This window comes from Triticum dicoccoides, chromosome 4A, assembly GCF_002162155.2.
Source record: "Triticum dicoccoides isolate Atlit2015 ecotype Zavitan chromosome 4A, WEW_v2.0, whole genome shotgun sequence".
Lineage (NCBI taxonomy): Eukaryota > Viridiplantae > Streptophyta > Magnoliopsida > Poales > Poaceae > Triticum > Triticum dicoccoides.
In genome coordinates, this window is record NC_041386.1 from 744,209,840 (window position 1) to 744,223,804 (window position 13,965).

The 13,965-nt window shown below is 40.8% G+C and overlaps 1 pseudogene; it reads right to left on the reverse strand.

Annotated features, from left to right (window-relative positions):
* Nucleotides 1-1,579: 1,579 nt before the first annotated feature.
* LOC119290013 overlaps nt 1,580-13,965 on the reverse strand; it is a 26,822-nt pseudogene continuing 14,436 nt past the window's right edge.

Sequence of the window (13,965 nt, forward strand, 5' to 3'; positions counted from 1 at the left end):
CGGCAAGGACCTGCGGCGGTGGCGGCGAGTGCAGCGGAAAGCGGCGGCGGCTGGAGAGAATCGGCGGTGGCGGCGGCGGGCGGCGGCGACAGATGGAGGGAGCGGCGGCGGCGGCTAGGTTAGGATCGACTTGCGATAGATACCATGTAGAGAGATGTTTTACCAATACAATAATGAATGTATTGATGGGGTGTTGGTGCACGCATATATAATACAAGAGAATACCTCTACCTCAACTATACAAGAGTAGGAGGTGGGCCACAACTCCAATACATGTGCAATTTAAAATACATACTCAACAAGGTGAGGCAGGGCCGTCTGGCGCCGCGGGCGCTGCTTACACCGTGGCCCGTGGGTGTGCTGTCGTGCCCAGGGAGGTGCGGGAGGGGTGGTGTGGCCCTGAACACTAGTAGAAAAGAGGGCTTTGGTCCACCCCAGGTTAGCCCATTAGTCCCGGTTCGTGCGCCCAGGGGCCACGTGGGCCATTTGTCCCGGTTCGTATGGATCCTTTAGTCCCGGTTGGTGCCACGAACCGGCACTAAAGGCATCGCACCCTTCAGTCCAGGTTCCTGGCACCAACCAGGGCTAAAGGGTCCAGACGAACCGGGACAAATGGCCCACGTGGCCCCTGGGCACACAAACCGGGACTAATACCCCCATTAGTCCCGGTTCTAGACTAAACCGGGACTAATGGGCTAACCCAGGGTGGACCAAAGCCCTCTTTTCTACTAGTGTAACCACGATTTTTTATTAGTTTTTCCTTCATACAATGTGATGGTCAGTTTTCAAAAAATATCATCTACAAATTAATCAAAGTGTAACGGGTCTAAGCTACACGGACATGGCAGCCATGTCGTCGATTTTTTCTCTCTCGAATAGATGTTGGCCTTTTTTATCAAATAAACGTGTTTATGGACTAAATTGATCGGTTCATGAGCTCTTGGCCTAAAGAGTGCAATCAGTTTGAGTTAATATACTAACGGCGCATTTCATTATGATAATAGAGAATACAGACATGACAGCATCACTATTTACTTTCATGATCAAACATGCTAAGCAACAACTTTCTTACAATAGTTATAATGAGGAGATCATAACACCCCGTACACGCAAAAGTTTAACAATTAAATGTTTCTTGAGGGTCGCAAACCATGTTCCTAATCATTAAACAACTGCACTATCTCATTTTTCAAAAAAGGTCTTTGTTAGAGATATTTTCTTGCAAACACCACATGCTCAAGTATCTCTTAATCTTATAATAATTAGCTAGCACTTGGGAGAAGTTTTTATAACAAATAAGTTTCAACCAGACACAACAAGGCTTTAGAAAATGCTTAGCTTCTAACTTATTTATCTCAGGAATAATGTCAACATGATCACATGCTTAATAATTTATATGTTCATGGATCTTTCTCCAACATATTATGGAGCATCTTTTTATGAATGTAGTCCTAAACACATATATTGAGCATTGCAACGCCATACGTGGCAACAGATACTATAGCATTAGTATATACCCCAAGGATACATATTGGGACACTGTAATGCATAAAACATTATAGTACTAAACATGTACTCTTCATGAGCAGTTAGGGTTCTTCCCGGGTCCCCCATAGTAGATGTAATTGCCCAAGTCGCTAGAGATACCACTTTGCACATTATAGCAGTTCCGCTGCTCAACTATCAAGCCCACATCACTTGGCGATTTGAGATTGTTTGACGAATCTATCACTTGGATGTTCTTGATATGACTGGCCTTACCGAGCCCTTCCTCGGGGAAGTGTCCACTGCCCATCTGTGTGGAAGTTTGTCCAGCCTCAGGTGAAAACACCTCACCACCCCACAGTACAGAAGAGGCACTATTGGCTAAGTATGAGAAGATGGACGATGGCCAATACCCCACACAATCACCTTCCACTTGCAGCCACCAATTGCCATCCTTTGGGTCCTGCCAGCCAAAATTAATTTACTAGAGAATACAACAGAATATGAGCAGGGAATATAGTTTAGATCTCTTAAGTTCCAAAATCAATACAGAAACTGAAACACTAATGGGCTAGGGTATCACAATGCAAAAGTGAGTTTATGTATTCCCTATTTCACTATGGAAAGGTGTTCCAATATAATGGAGGAGTGTAATTACTGTTACATCTACAGATAAGTTGTACACAAACTCTACTTACGTGTTGACCTATACAACTGGCATCACCACATGAAACATTTCAATTGGTATCAAAAAAACAGCCACACTTGTTATTGTCGATGTTAACACATAAGTAGAGTTATTTTGGATCTTAATCTGTAGGTGTCACATTGCCTAGAATGGAAATACAGACGTCACAATTTTCCTGGAAACTTAAAATATTATTTTCGAAAGAGGTTCTTGTTGCTCATGCCATGGTAAGATATTTTATTACTACAAATGGCCCAAGCAAAAGCTCGTCAGGGAAAATCCTTTGAAGCTTTGTGAAAGGCGGCTTTAAGTACGCACAAGCTAATATGATCGGCCAATCCATTTTGATCCCAAGGGTTGAGATTAAAGGAGAAGACACAACCTTTGGCCCCATAAATATACCATATATTTAGTATTTTTTGTTTGAAATGCAAGGAAGTTCACAATTGGTAGGTTTCCCAATTGAGAAGTTGTATACAAATCATTTATATAAGTATTTAGGTCTTAAGTAACACCATGCACACATATAATATAATAGCATGTTGTAACTTAAAAGCTTATATAGATATGTAATGTATACATAAGGTGCGCATTTGACATGCATTTGGGACATGGTGTATGCATAGTGGCATAAAATAAGTGATAATTGAACATTTTGGCATAAATTTTAAAAATACGATGTCACACCATATAGGAGCTGACGTGCTAGTAGTTCATACCTTCTAGTGACCCCGTCACTACTACTCCCTCCGCCCCGAAATATAACACATGTAATTTCATTCAATTTTCAAAATTGAGACAGAATGAGCCAATGCAGGCGGCAATATTTATGTTCAGCATACCTCTGTGAGCCAATGCTAGAAGGCTAAACAACCCCTCTTAACTGCCCATTGGTATATGAGTTCTTTGTTATGATGCGTATATTTTGGATAAAGGGATTACAAAATGGGTTTTCTATTTCTATGCCCCTCCTTCCTTAGTTGTGCTCAGTTTTGGCCACATCATCTAATTTTGCTCACTCTGGCCCTCCACCAGTCGGACCATTCTTACAAAAGCCCAAAAGTAGTCTTGTCGTCGGGTCAATGCAGTTGACCGTTACCTGCTAAGTTACTGACGCGTGGGGCCTCAGTTCTTTGGACATGTGGGCCGCAAATGGCAGGTGGGCCGTGGTCGTGACCACTTATGATGAGTGGGACCTGGGCTTAGTGAGCTATCGCTTTATTTGGCCTAAAATGGCCCGATCCCCACCGAGCAGCCACATCCCCACCCAGCCGCCGCCGCCGCCGTTCCTGTTGCAGCCCCGCTGCCGCTGCCGCCCACTTCCACAGTCCTCCTGAGCTCCGATGGCGATAGGACAAAGTGATGTATCGCAGCACGCAGGAACCATCCGATATAGTTAGGCGACAAGTATGTTTCTAATCAAAACCCTAGCAATTAGGATTAGTGGATTGAATTGGTGATTTAATTGCTGTTTGTAAAGCTGCTCCATTTTTCAGACAATATTCACATTTATTTAGGATTGGATTCGTGATAGTGGCAGCTAGTGTGAAAAAAAGAAGACCCTGGAAATTAGGATCCCTATAACTGCTTTCACGTTTAAAATTTTGATTTGTGAATTTCGTTTATGATTGATTACTAGCTCTACCTGGATGGAAGAGGGCGATGGAAGAGTTCTGCGCTGGAGATGAACAATTGTTGGCCAAGTGCAAGGAAATATGCTCCTGGTTTCCGAGTGTGAATTCCCTTCAGTCGCACTCACTGGGCCTGACCTTGGAAGTGAAAGCAGATGAACTAAAGCGGATGGTTACTCAAGGCAAGGGGGGTATGACAATGGAGATCCTCCTCTGGGCATTGGCAGAGGCGATGGAGTCACCGGATCTTCGATAGCGAGCTCGCTGGTACGAGTACCGCCCCCGCCTCTTGGCGTTGAATCCAGTGCCGAAAGGGCCTGTGAACTTGTGTATTATCGACGTTGTCAACAAGGAATCAGAGGAGGAAGATTAAGACGATGAGGATGAGGAGGAAGAAGATGCTAACGAGAAGGAGGAGGAGGAGGAGGAGGAAGAAATTTCTGACAAGGAGGGGGAAGAGGAGGAGGATGAGCAAGAAGTTTCCGACGAGGAGGAGGAGGAAAAGAATTCTAACAAGCTGGAGCAGGACGAGGATGTACAAGACGTGAGCATCCTTCACAAGCAGACATGGATCTGACGATTGCATTGGACGACGAGGATGATCAAACTAATGACCAGGAGCTTTTCGGTGCTGATGTCGTGGAGGATGTACCGCTGCTTAGATAGGAGGCCAAGTCGTTTGCAAGACTGCAACAATTGTGGTGGAGGAGTATAAGCTCAACAGTTTGAGCAAAATGCTCAACATTTCAACCGGCACCTGGCTTGCCATCTAAAGCGTTTCCAACCCCCTTCTGCAAGTGATGAGGATCCGACATGTAGATGCCCATCGTTAAAATATTTATGTCATTTGAATGTGCTTGGTGTATGCTACATTTTGTATTTTGTATGTTCAGAGAGTTTTTGCATGTTTGCATCATGCAAAACTTAACTAAACGAGCAACAACATGCAAAACTTACCTAAAATAGCAATAACATGCAAAACTTACCAAAAACAAAAACATGCAAAACATACTTAAAAAGGGATACATGCACACGGAATTTATGGTGTGAAGTTTTTTTAAAATAATTGATGTACTGAAAGTCCATGGTTTTTCCCAGTATTTAGGTCACACGAGAGGGCTCCATAAACAAGGATTTCATTTTTTGAAGTTTTTCCCATTTTCTTTTTTTTCTCAAAGTGAGGTCAAACTTGCAAGGCTGTTGACCAATCCTACCAAACTATTTGGAATTCAAGTTTTGTTGTGCCAAGTGCCTGTACCACCAATTCAAAAGGTAAAATTGATTTTTGCCAATTTTCAGAACATACATACATGACCATTGTAGTTAAAATTTGAGCTAATTTTGTTAAATGTCTAGAAATTAAGTAAATGGATGAAATATAGAAATAAAGCTTGAAAATTCATGAAACTTGGGCAGTATGCATACAATGTGGTCTACTTTGGATGAAAAATGGAAAGACCAAATTTCATAACTTATTTCAGACACGTACTTCACAAAAAGTTCATTTCTGGCACTTGAAAAATGGAAAAATAAAATTTTATTCTAAATAAAATTATAATTACTATTCAAACATTGTCCACTATGGTAACATCCATGGTTGTGCCAAATTTGGACATGTTATTGTGAACTATGCCATGAATGTGGCCATGACCATGGGCATATGCATTGAAATCCATACAAGTTCATATTGGATAGGCCATTTTGTGAAGGTTTTTTTTTTCAAAGTTGAGGTATTGCAAGTCCATGATTTTCTCCAGTAACTAGTTCACACAAGAGGGTTCATGCACAAGGATTTCATTTTTTGAGCATATTCTCATTTTCTTTGATTTTTTAAGGCCATGTATGAAGAAAATTTCATGAAAATATTTGTGGTCCTGGTCGTGGTTTCTTATTTTTCCGAGTAACTTAGTAACCAAAAAAGATGATGTGCACAAGTTTCATAATTTTTTAATATTTTTAAAATAGTTATGCCCAACCCTAGCACTCCAACCCCTCTCAAACCCCTCTAACCCCTCTCAAAACCCCACGCAGCCATGACCGTTGGATCGCTAGTCGGGAACGGCTTATATCAGGCGCTAGGGTCAGCAATGGTCGGTCCGCGAGATGAGGCCTGATTGGCTTGATCGGGCGGGTGCTTCGTTGCTACAGACATGAGTGGCCCACCTGGCAATGGGGGAACAGGGACACGCGTGCTCGATCAATGGGTCATCATAGATGCCTAGTCTCAACTAACCAACCCGAAGCAGCCTGCCCTCCATGCGCGTTGCCACGCAGCTTCGTCGCATCACGGCAATTAGCGCACCATAGGGACGCAACTTTACACATCGACACGCCTCGATTCAATGTGAAAATATGGGGGCGGTGCTCCGTTGAACTCCCAGCGCTGATTGTCCACACGCCGCACTCCTCTGATTAAATACCAATGTGCGGCATTGTTCCACCGACGCTTCACTCCATTGCTTCCACGCGCCATGCAATTCAAAGCTAGTTCATCATCCACCATGGTGAGGAAGTTACGGACAACAAGGATCTCCATGAGCGGTCTTTGCCCCAGGGCGCCGGTGCCCAGCACCGGCGGTGGCTCAAATACTGGAGCGGCTGTGGGCTCCAACTATGGCACATTCTCATTGGCTCCAACACATACTCAACTACTCCAAGCTCGAGCCCATGTCGTCAGAGGTGTCTCGTAACCGCAGGGAGCTCGAGGAGGAGGACACCGAGGAGGAGGTGGCCTTCGAGGCGATGTAGGAGCACCTCGACATCTACGGCGTGGAAGATACGGCCGAGAAAGACGCACCGCCTCCTAATCCTGATGTTGTCATACTCACTGCCCATGTCGAGGAGGCCCTGTGTGGCGCAGCAGCAGCTCGACCAGGCGGTGCTAGCTGCGTCTCTATCCATGGCTTAGGCATAGGCTGACAGGCGTTGGGTGGCTGAAGAAGAAGCCGCAGCTCGAGATTAGAGGAGGGCGGCTACTCTCCGTGCAGCGTCCGCCGTCGAGGCGGAAGGCAAGTCACCCGATGTCGTCATCTTATCCTCCTCCGACGACGAAGACCAGAAAAATGACGACGACGGCACCATCATCCTTTCGGACGATGAAGATAAGTAGCCGTCCATCTGTGGGCGTCAGCTGGCCATCTTCTGTCGCCGTAGTTAATATTTCATATTAGTTTAAGCAGTCTCTAAGTGTAATGTCACTATGTCAGTTCGATCCGCTTTAGCGTTGAACAAATCTAAATATAAATCTAATCGTGCTTGATATTAGGTCATATAGCCAAGTGTATGCACATAAACATAGACACGCATACAACTGAGATGGTTGCAAGATTTTGGGTGTTTTTGAGTGTGGGGCATCTGGTGGTGGGGAAAAGTGAGCGATGGTAGTTGGGTGGGGTAAAACTGAGGAGTACTAGACAACTTGGGGCACTGAAATAGAAAACCATTACAAAATAACCCATTTGTACTATCTTATCACTCTCAGCCTTGCCAGTAGTATAAAATGGATATCTATCGATACCCATAAGTTTCCATACTAGTCGCACAGCCGGTTCATATAGAAAACTACCACACAAGGCAAGGAGGCCACCACGCAGAACTACCCACACAAGCGTGCATCACAAGTCAAATGTTTTACACGCATGTTTGTAGCTTTTAAAGCAAGCTGATACTCATATTAAACACATGGGAAAGTATTGATTCTAATTGTACCAACACTGGTGAGCTGACAGGGGTGAGTATTTCTAGTAATGATTTCAAATAATACTCCCTCTGTTCCAGTTTATAATGAGCATAGTTCTCAGCTCTTATACCAATGCATGCGCTGGAGATGTGGTTTATACTAGACTAACCCTGGATGCAAGTTTTGTCCCACCCCATGTGCGCTCCCTGCTGTGGTTCCTGTGATTTCTGTCGAGGGTGAATTTGTCCAAACAAGACTTAGGCTGCATGCACGCACTACATTGATGAATTTTACCAAAAAACTAATACGAACTACAAAAGGGAATGGAGGGTGTATATGGCTAGCGTTGTGGATTTTATATGTGAATACATGGATGGTAACAATATGTACATATAACCTTGAGATACTATAAGAAGGTAAACCATTTGAGTATATGCTAACAAACTCGACTCTATCATTCAAATCACATAGAGACGAAATCGGCCTCGTCCTATGTAATTGGTGAATCTATAACAACTACACCTGCACTAGATGATGCATGCAAGCATGCACCTAGGGTGAAAGGACTTTCTTCATGTTGTGATGTAGACCATTGATAAAAGTTCAAATGATATGTAAACATTATTATCCAGCCATTCTAATATTAACATGTCCCAATCACTTGAACTAACTTAAAATCAATGGCTAAGATTATTTTAAAATTCTAACATGTTAAGAAGGAGTTTTAAATTCATGGAAAACTATGAAACATGCATGGGGACAATTACTACACCATTAGTGAGACCAAAAATAGCCACGGGCCACGATTTCATAAAGGAGAGGAAGCTGGCATCAATTATTTGTGCCAATTCATGAATTTCATTTTCTATGCTTAATGTTGAATTATAAGTGGATTGTTCATTCTTTTCCATCATCTTAAGCTTTTGGGATGAACTAGTCAGTGCATGCAACTCAAATCTAGATGTCTTGAGTTCTAATCCTAGTGGCTGCAATAAAGTAAATGAAATCCTATTGAGTGGTATAAAATAAAATGATTGTACCCAACTCATATTTCCACGTTTAAGGTATAAGGGATCCTACACTTGGAGGGGGGGGGGTCTACTCAATACATAGGATGTGAAAGCTTATTTTTGTTGTGTTACCTTCCGAACTAAAATATCATAGTCATGTTGTGTGCCACCATAGGTGGATACTGGGGAGATGCTGCTACCAATGGCGATGTTTTTGTTCGTCTGGATGAACCCTGGACACATTAGGTTGTAACAACCTGTTGTATGATATCCATCACGCTACAATGTTACACAACAATAGGAAATTAGTACGTTGATGATATTCTCTACCTTAATAAAACAAGGGCTCAATATGAGTTATAATGAAGATAGAATGGAATATGATGTTTATCTTACAGTCCAATAGATGAAGAGTCTAGTATTGTTATCCTTATATAGATATGGGTAGACCTGCAATTGTTTGCAGAGAGCATGACGCCATTAGCCACAATTAAATACATTGCAAAAGTTAATGCATCATTATAAAATTATTAGGGCCTAAATAATAGCATGATGTTTCCAATCTATAAGAATGTACACCTCGGTGTCATTTATTGAGGGGAGTGTGTGTGTGCGTGAGAGAGAGAGAGAGAGAGAGAGAGAGAGAGAGAGAGAGAAAGAGGCTCTTCTATTGTGGGATAAAACAAAAAAAGCAAGACGATCTAAGGCTTTGCAAACAAGGTGTTTCTCCCTTCCTTCCATTTGATAAATGCCCATGGAATCCCTCTTTTGAATATATATTTTCATCATCTTGATTTCGTTCTCCCAATGGTTTTATCTTGGTCCTTCTACACTTTGGATGGCTCATCAAACTGGATGTTGCTTGCTTGTGTAGTTGAACCCATTACACATACTCCATATCTGTGCTTATATATCTAGAAATCATTTTATAGTACCGATATAGTTTTCATATAGCATACAATGGTATCGAGAATAATTTCACATGCCTACCATACTAGTCTATGAACCCATGCTCCTACAGGAACTTGAGAGACTTAAGTATTTTATAAGAGACATAAGAATTGGATATTCATGCACAGATTTGAGGTTCGCAACAAATCATAAATTACTATGGATATCCTTCCTTCTTTTCACACTACATATATTTTTATGCTAATATCATAGACGTCCATTACAAATTACTTCATATTTTATTGCACCCCTGTGTGTTCGACATGTGTTTAGTAGCTTGAGCTATGCCAGCTCTTGTTTGGCCATCCCTCAGGACTTCATTAATCCACTTTGGTTCCATAGTCCGACCTTACATAGTTTAAATTGTAAGAATCTTGCTCGTCTGGACGTTAAGTTAAAATACAATTTTTTGTTTAGAAAATATATTATATATTATAAACTATACTCTTAGTTAGTACAATGGTATAAAAAACGTCTTAGCCTACACCGTAGTACCAAAAATGTCGGATTTCCTCTATCAAAGAACAATGAGTGCAGTTGTAGTTTCAAAAAACAAAGTCACCGTGCATACAGTGTAAATATGTTACAAAAATTTAGTATATATATAATCAATTTATCCGAAGTAGCACCTTTCTTGCCATAAAACACCAGTATAATTTAACATGGACCGTGATGGATTCTTATTGTCATTGTCATGTTACTCATCAAGGAACATCTTTCACTTCGGACATGGAGTTTCTACACACGGGCTCAAATGCACCTGGTGTAAATAGTAAAATATATAAAAACTCGAAACAATTCAAAAAATTCTGATATTTTTGTGTCACACTTCAAGAGATGTTTGTTGTGCATGAAAATTTCATCACAAAATCACATAGGTGGAATGCATGGTAAAAAGACAAAATTGATGCTCTGAAAATGTTACTTTCAAAGCATTTTGGAACTCTGAATTTGTTTTGCTGCGGCTTCGACCAATGTTATTTCATAATGAAAATTTTCATGCACAACAAACATTTCTGAAAGTATGCTACAAAAAATATAGTATTTGTTGAATTGGTTTTCTATTTTTTTTCGAGATTACTGTTCACACCAGGAGCATTTGAGCCCGGGTGTAGAATGGTACTTTCACTTTTGTGTTTCTAAACTAATATATATACGATAGCGCTAAACTAAGCCCGAGCGTAGAATCGCTAATCGTGCGCTCCGGCCAGGCTAGGCGGATCAGACATCCGCACGCGCCACTGCCAAATTAACCAACCGAGAAACTTGTCGCCGCTTGATCGTAAAAAAGATGAATACCATCGTAACAACCATATAATTATCACGTGACTGCATTGACCACCCCGCCCCTCCTTTCTTTAGTCTACACGCTCGTAATTGTTTGTGAAATATAGTAAAAGCACTACAGAATATAGTAACACATTTACCCAAGCCAGGCTATCCATCCCCGCCCCAGAACACTACATGCTAATGATAGTAAACTTCGACATATATGGTAATGGTATTGTTTGGCTTATCGGATGGCATGCACCGCCCAACCGCCTAATTAACCATGGTAGTGAATGTTTAGATATATGGTAACAAAACTACAATCATTACGGGGTGTCTTACTTTTAGTCAATGCTGGGAACTAGTAGTCCCTCTAGGAATTGGTTTATGGTGGTAATGCAATTACCATGAACTAATATAGTGGTTACCTAAGAGCTTCTTCTTAGGGTATTTCATCCGAAGTCTGGTATATGTCAAGTCTTAATTCTAGTAAGGTATTTCCACTGAATTGTCTTGTAAGTCCAGTCTTGATTGTAGTAAGATTATGCATACTTTACAAACAATTGTTAATCTAGTAGGCATTTAATCAAGTAATGGGAGTATTTAATTTGGTCACAGAGTGATAGTTATGGCAATCTAGTAATCATTACTATGCTTCCTTCACTAATTATGAAACTTCGTTACTACATTCTATAAACACATTACTACGTGCAAATTGCGCTAATCATGCATAGCCACAAGGAGAGGCGGTAATGAGCAAGATCTATTACTATGTTCCATTAGAGTTTTACGATGGATTCCACACGGTCACGGAAGCGCACGAAACATCAGGGTTACTATGTTCCATTAGCATTTTACGAGAGATTTTCTACCCAGTCACGGACGCGCTCGGAACATGGGACGGTTCTGGCTAATTAGCGAGGAGTCTGATTGGGTCAGGCGGCCGGAGTGCACGCTAATCCATAATGCGCTCAGGATTATTTTAGCGGGCCTATATATTCTACTACCGGGTGTAGTTACTCCCACTTTGTAGTATTTACCATATCGTAGAGTATGTACACGTAGTATGTAGTATATAAGAATGTTTAGGTAGTATATATACTACCTTTTTGGTAGTATGTATAATATTTTATGCATACTTCATTTCACGTACAAATATGTACGTATTTCATAAATACAATAAAATTATGAGCTCACTTGCAATTTTTTCATATAACTCACTTTGGAGTATCTTAGATATAGTATATGAACATAATAAAAATAATAAAGTAGAGTATATACTACCACATGGTAGTATATAAGAAATGAGTGTAGCTACACCCGGTAGTAGGATGCATTTTCCGTATATATATATATATATATATATATATATATATATATATATATATATATATATATATACACACACACACACACGGCTGCGCTATTGTAAGCATGCGCGCATTCCTGCTTAGCCTACGCGCCGATGGATCCTAATTAGGGGCGCGGGTCATGCCTGCCGGTCCTAATTCTCCACCGCAAAAAATCTTGAGGGTAACGGTCCGTGGACCGCTACGTCCCGATTCCGATGGCACTAATCATTGCCAGTAAAAGGAATGGTACAGATGGTAATGGACCAGGGTTTTTTACTGGGCTGATATGTAGTAACATGTATTACTACATACTCACAGATTGACTGTAGTAAAAAGTGGATGGTAATGCAAAAAAAATACAAATGAAAAGATAAAGTAATGTGAGTAATTAAAGGAATATTTGAGGGTATGGTAATTCAATTACCGCACAACTAGTCGTTGTTATTATTAAGTGCCAGAACGAGGTACTCCTAGTTTTTTAGAACGCGTAGGTAGGTAGTAGTAATTGCATTACTATCAACTGCGGGGTACAATTGGATGATTAGTTTATTTTCTTGTAATATGAAAGTTGAGAATTACAACTCATGATGATCTCGTTGCTATTGCTTTCAAAAAGGCAGGTAGTAATTGCATTACTATATACCCATCCCTGGTTACTATCAATTTACCGCATCATTGAGGGGTCAGTTGGTTTAGCGTAGTTAGGAGCGAGGTTGGTTACGGACACGATTCACACTGCTCTGGCCGGAGCGTATTATAACTATAAATACACTCTCGCTCATTTTAGCAAGCCTATATATATATATATATATATATATATATATATATATATATATATATATATATATATATATATATATATATATATATAGGCATGCTAATCTAAGCCTGAGCGTATACTACCTTATTCTGCGCGCTACCATTGTACGGGAACTAAATTGGACCTTCCCACTCGCATCGGCTGGAATGGGTCCACTTAATGTGGTGTGAGTGCATTACTAGTTAACTTCATCGTAATCACATGATTAAATGATGGTAAGCATGCTACGCTGGGTTACCAGTTTGCTTAGCCAAGTATGGGTCGTAAAGTATGTGCATTCTATAGTAATACATGTTTTTTCTTTTAAAATGCTATAGTAATACATGTTGTTTTGCCTTGTGGTGTGATAGTAGTAACGAAGTCAGTTACTATATTTTCTAGTGTTAGTTACTACCAGGGGAAATGTGGTTGAGCGTAGTAGTAACTATGTGCCCTAATTATGGTACGTGCCATGGAAGTTGTGAGTGCAACAGTAATTCCATTACTATTGTTTGAACGTTCATTTACTATGTGCTTAAATTGTGATGCATGAAGGAGAAGTAGTCTGTGCAGGTGTAACCTAATTAGTATGTTTACTATTTTTTTCACCTAATGTTACTATGCAACATATGGCGCAAGGCCGGAGGTGGTGGGTGCAATGGTAACCAAATTAATTCTTTTACTATATTTTACAATGATTGTTACTATGATTAGAAGAACGCCGGCGATTACTATTCTAGTAGCTATTTTAGCTGGAATAGAATAAAGTCTAGTTTGCCGAGCGGAGTGTTGTGCGTGACTAGCAGTAACCATTTTAATTCCATTACTTTTTCCTGCATCCGGTTTTACCATTATGATTAGCGGGTGGCACGGAGCCACGGGACGGTGGTGGGGCGCGTGAAGTGGTAACATAAATTAAATGCATTACCATATTTTCTATTTCTGTTTACTCTCAAACAATTAGCGGGGACGAGGATTGCGCTGATTTAGCGACCGGCGCGTAGAATAAGAGCTTTGCGCTCTCGCTTAGTTTAGCGCCACCGTATATATATATATATATATATATATATATATATATATATATATATATATATATATATA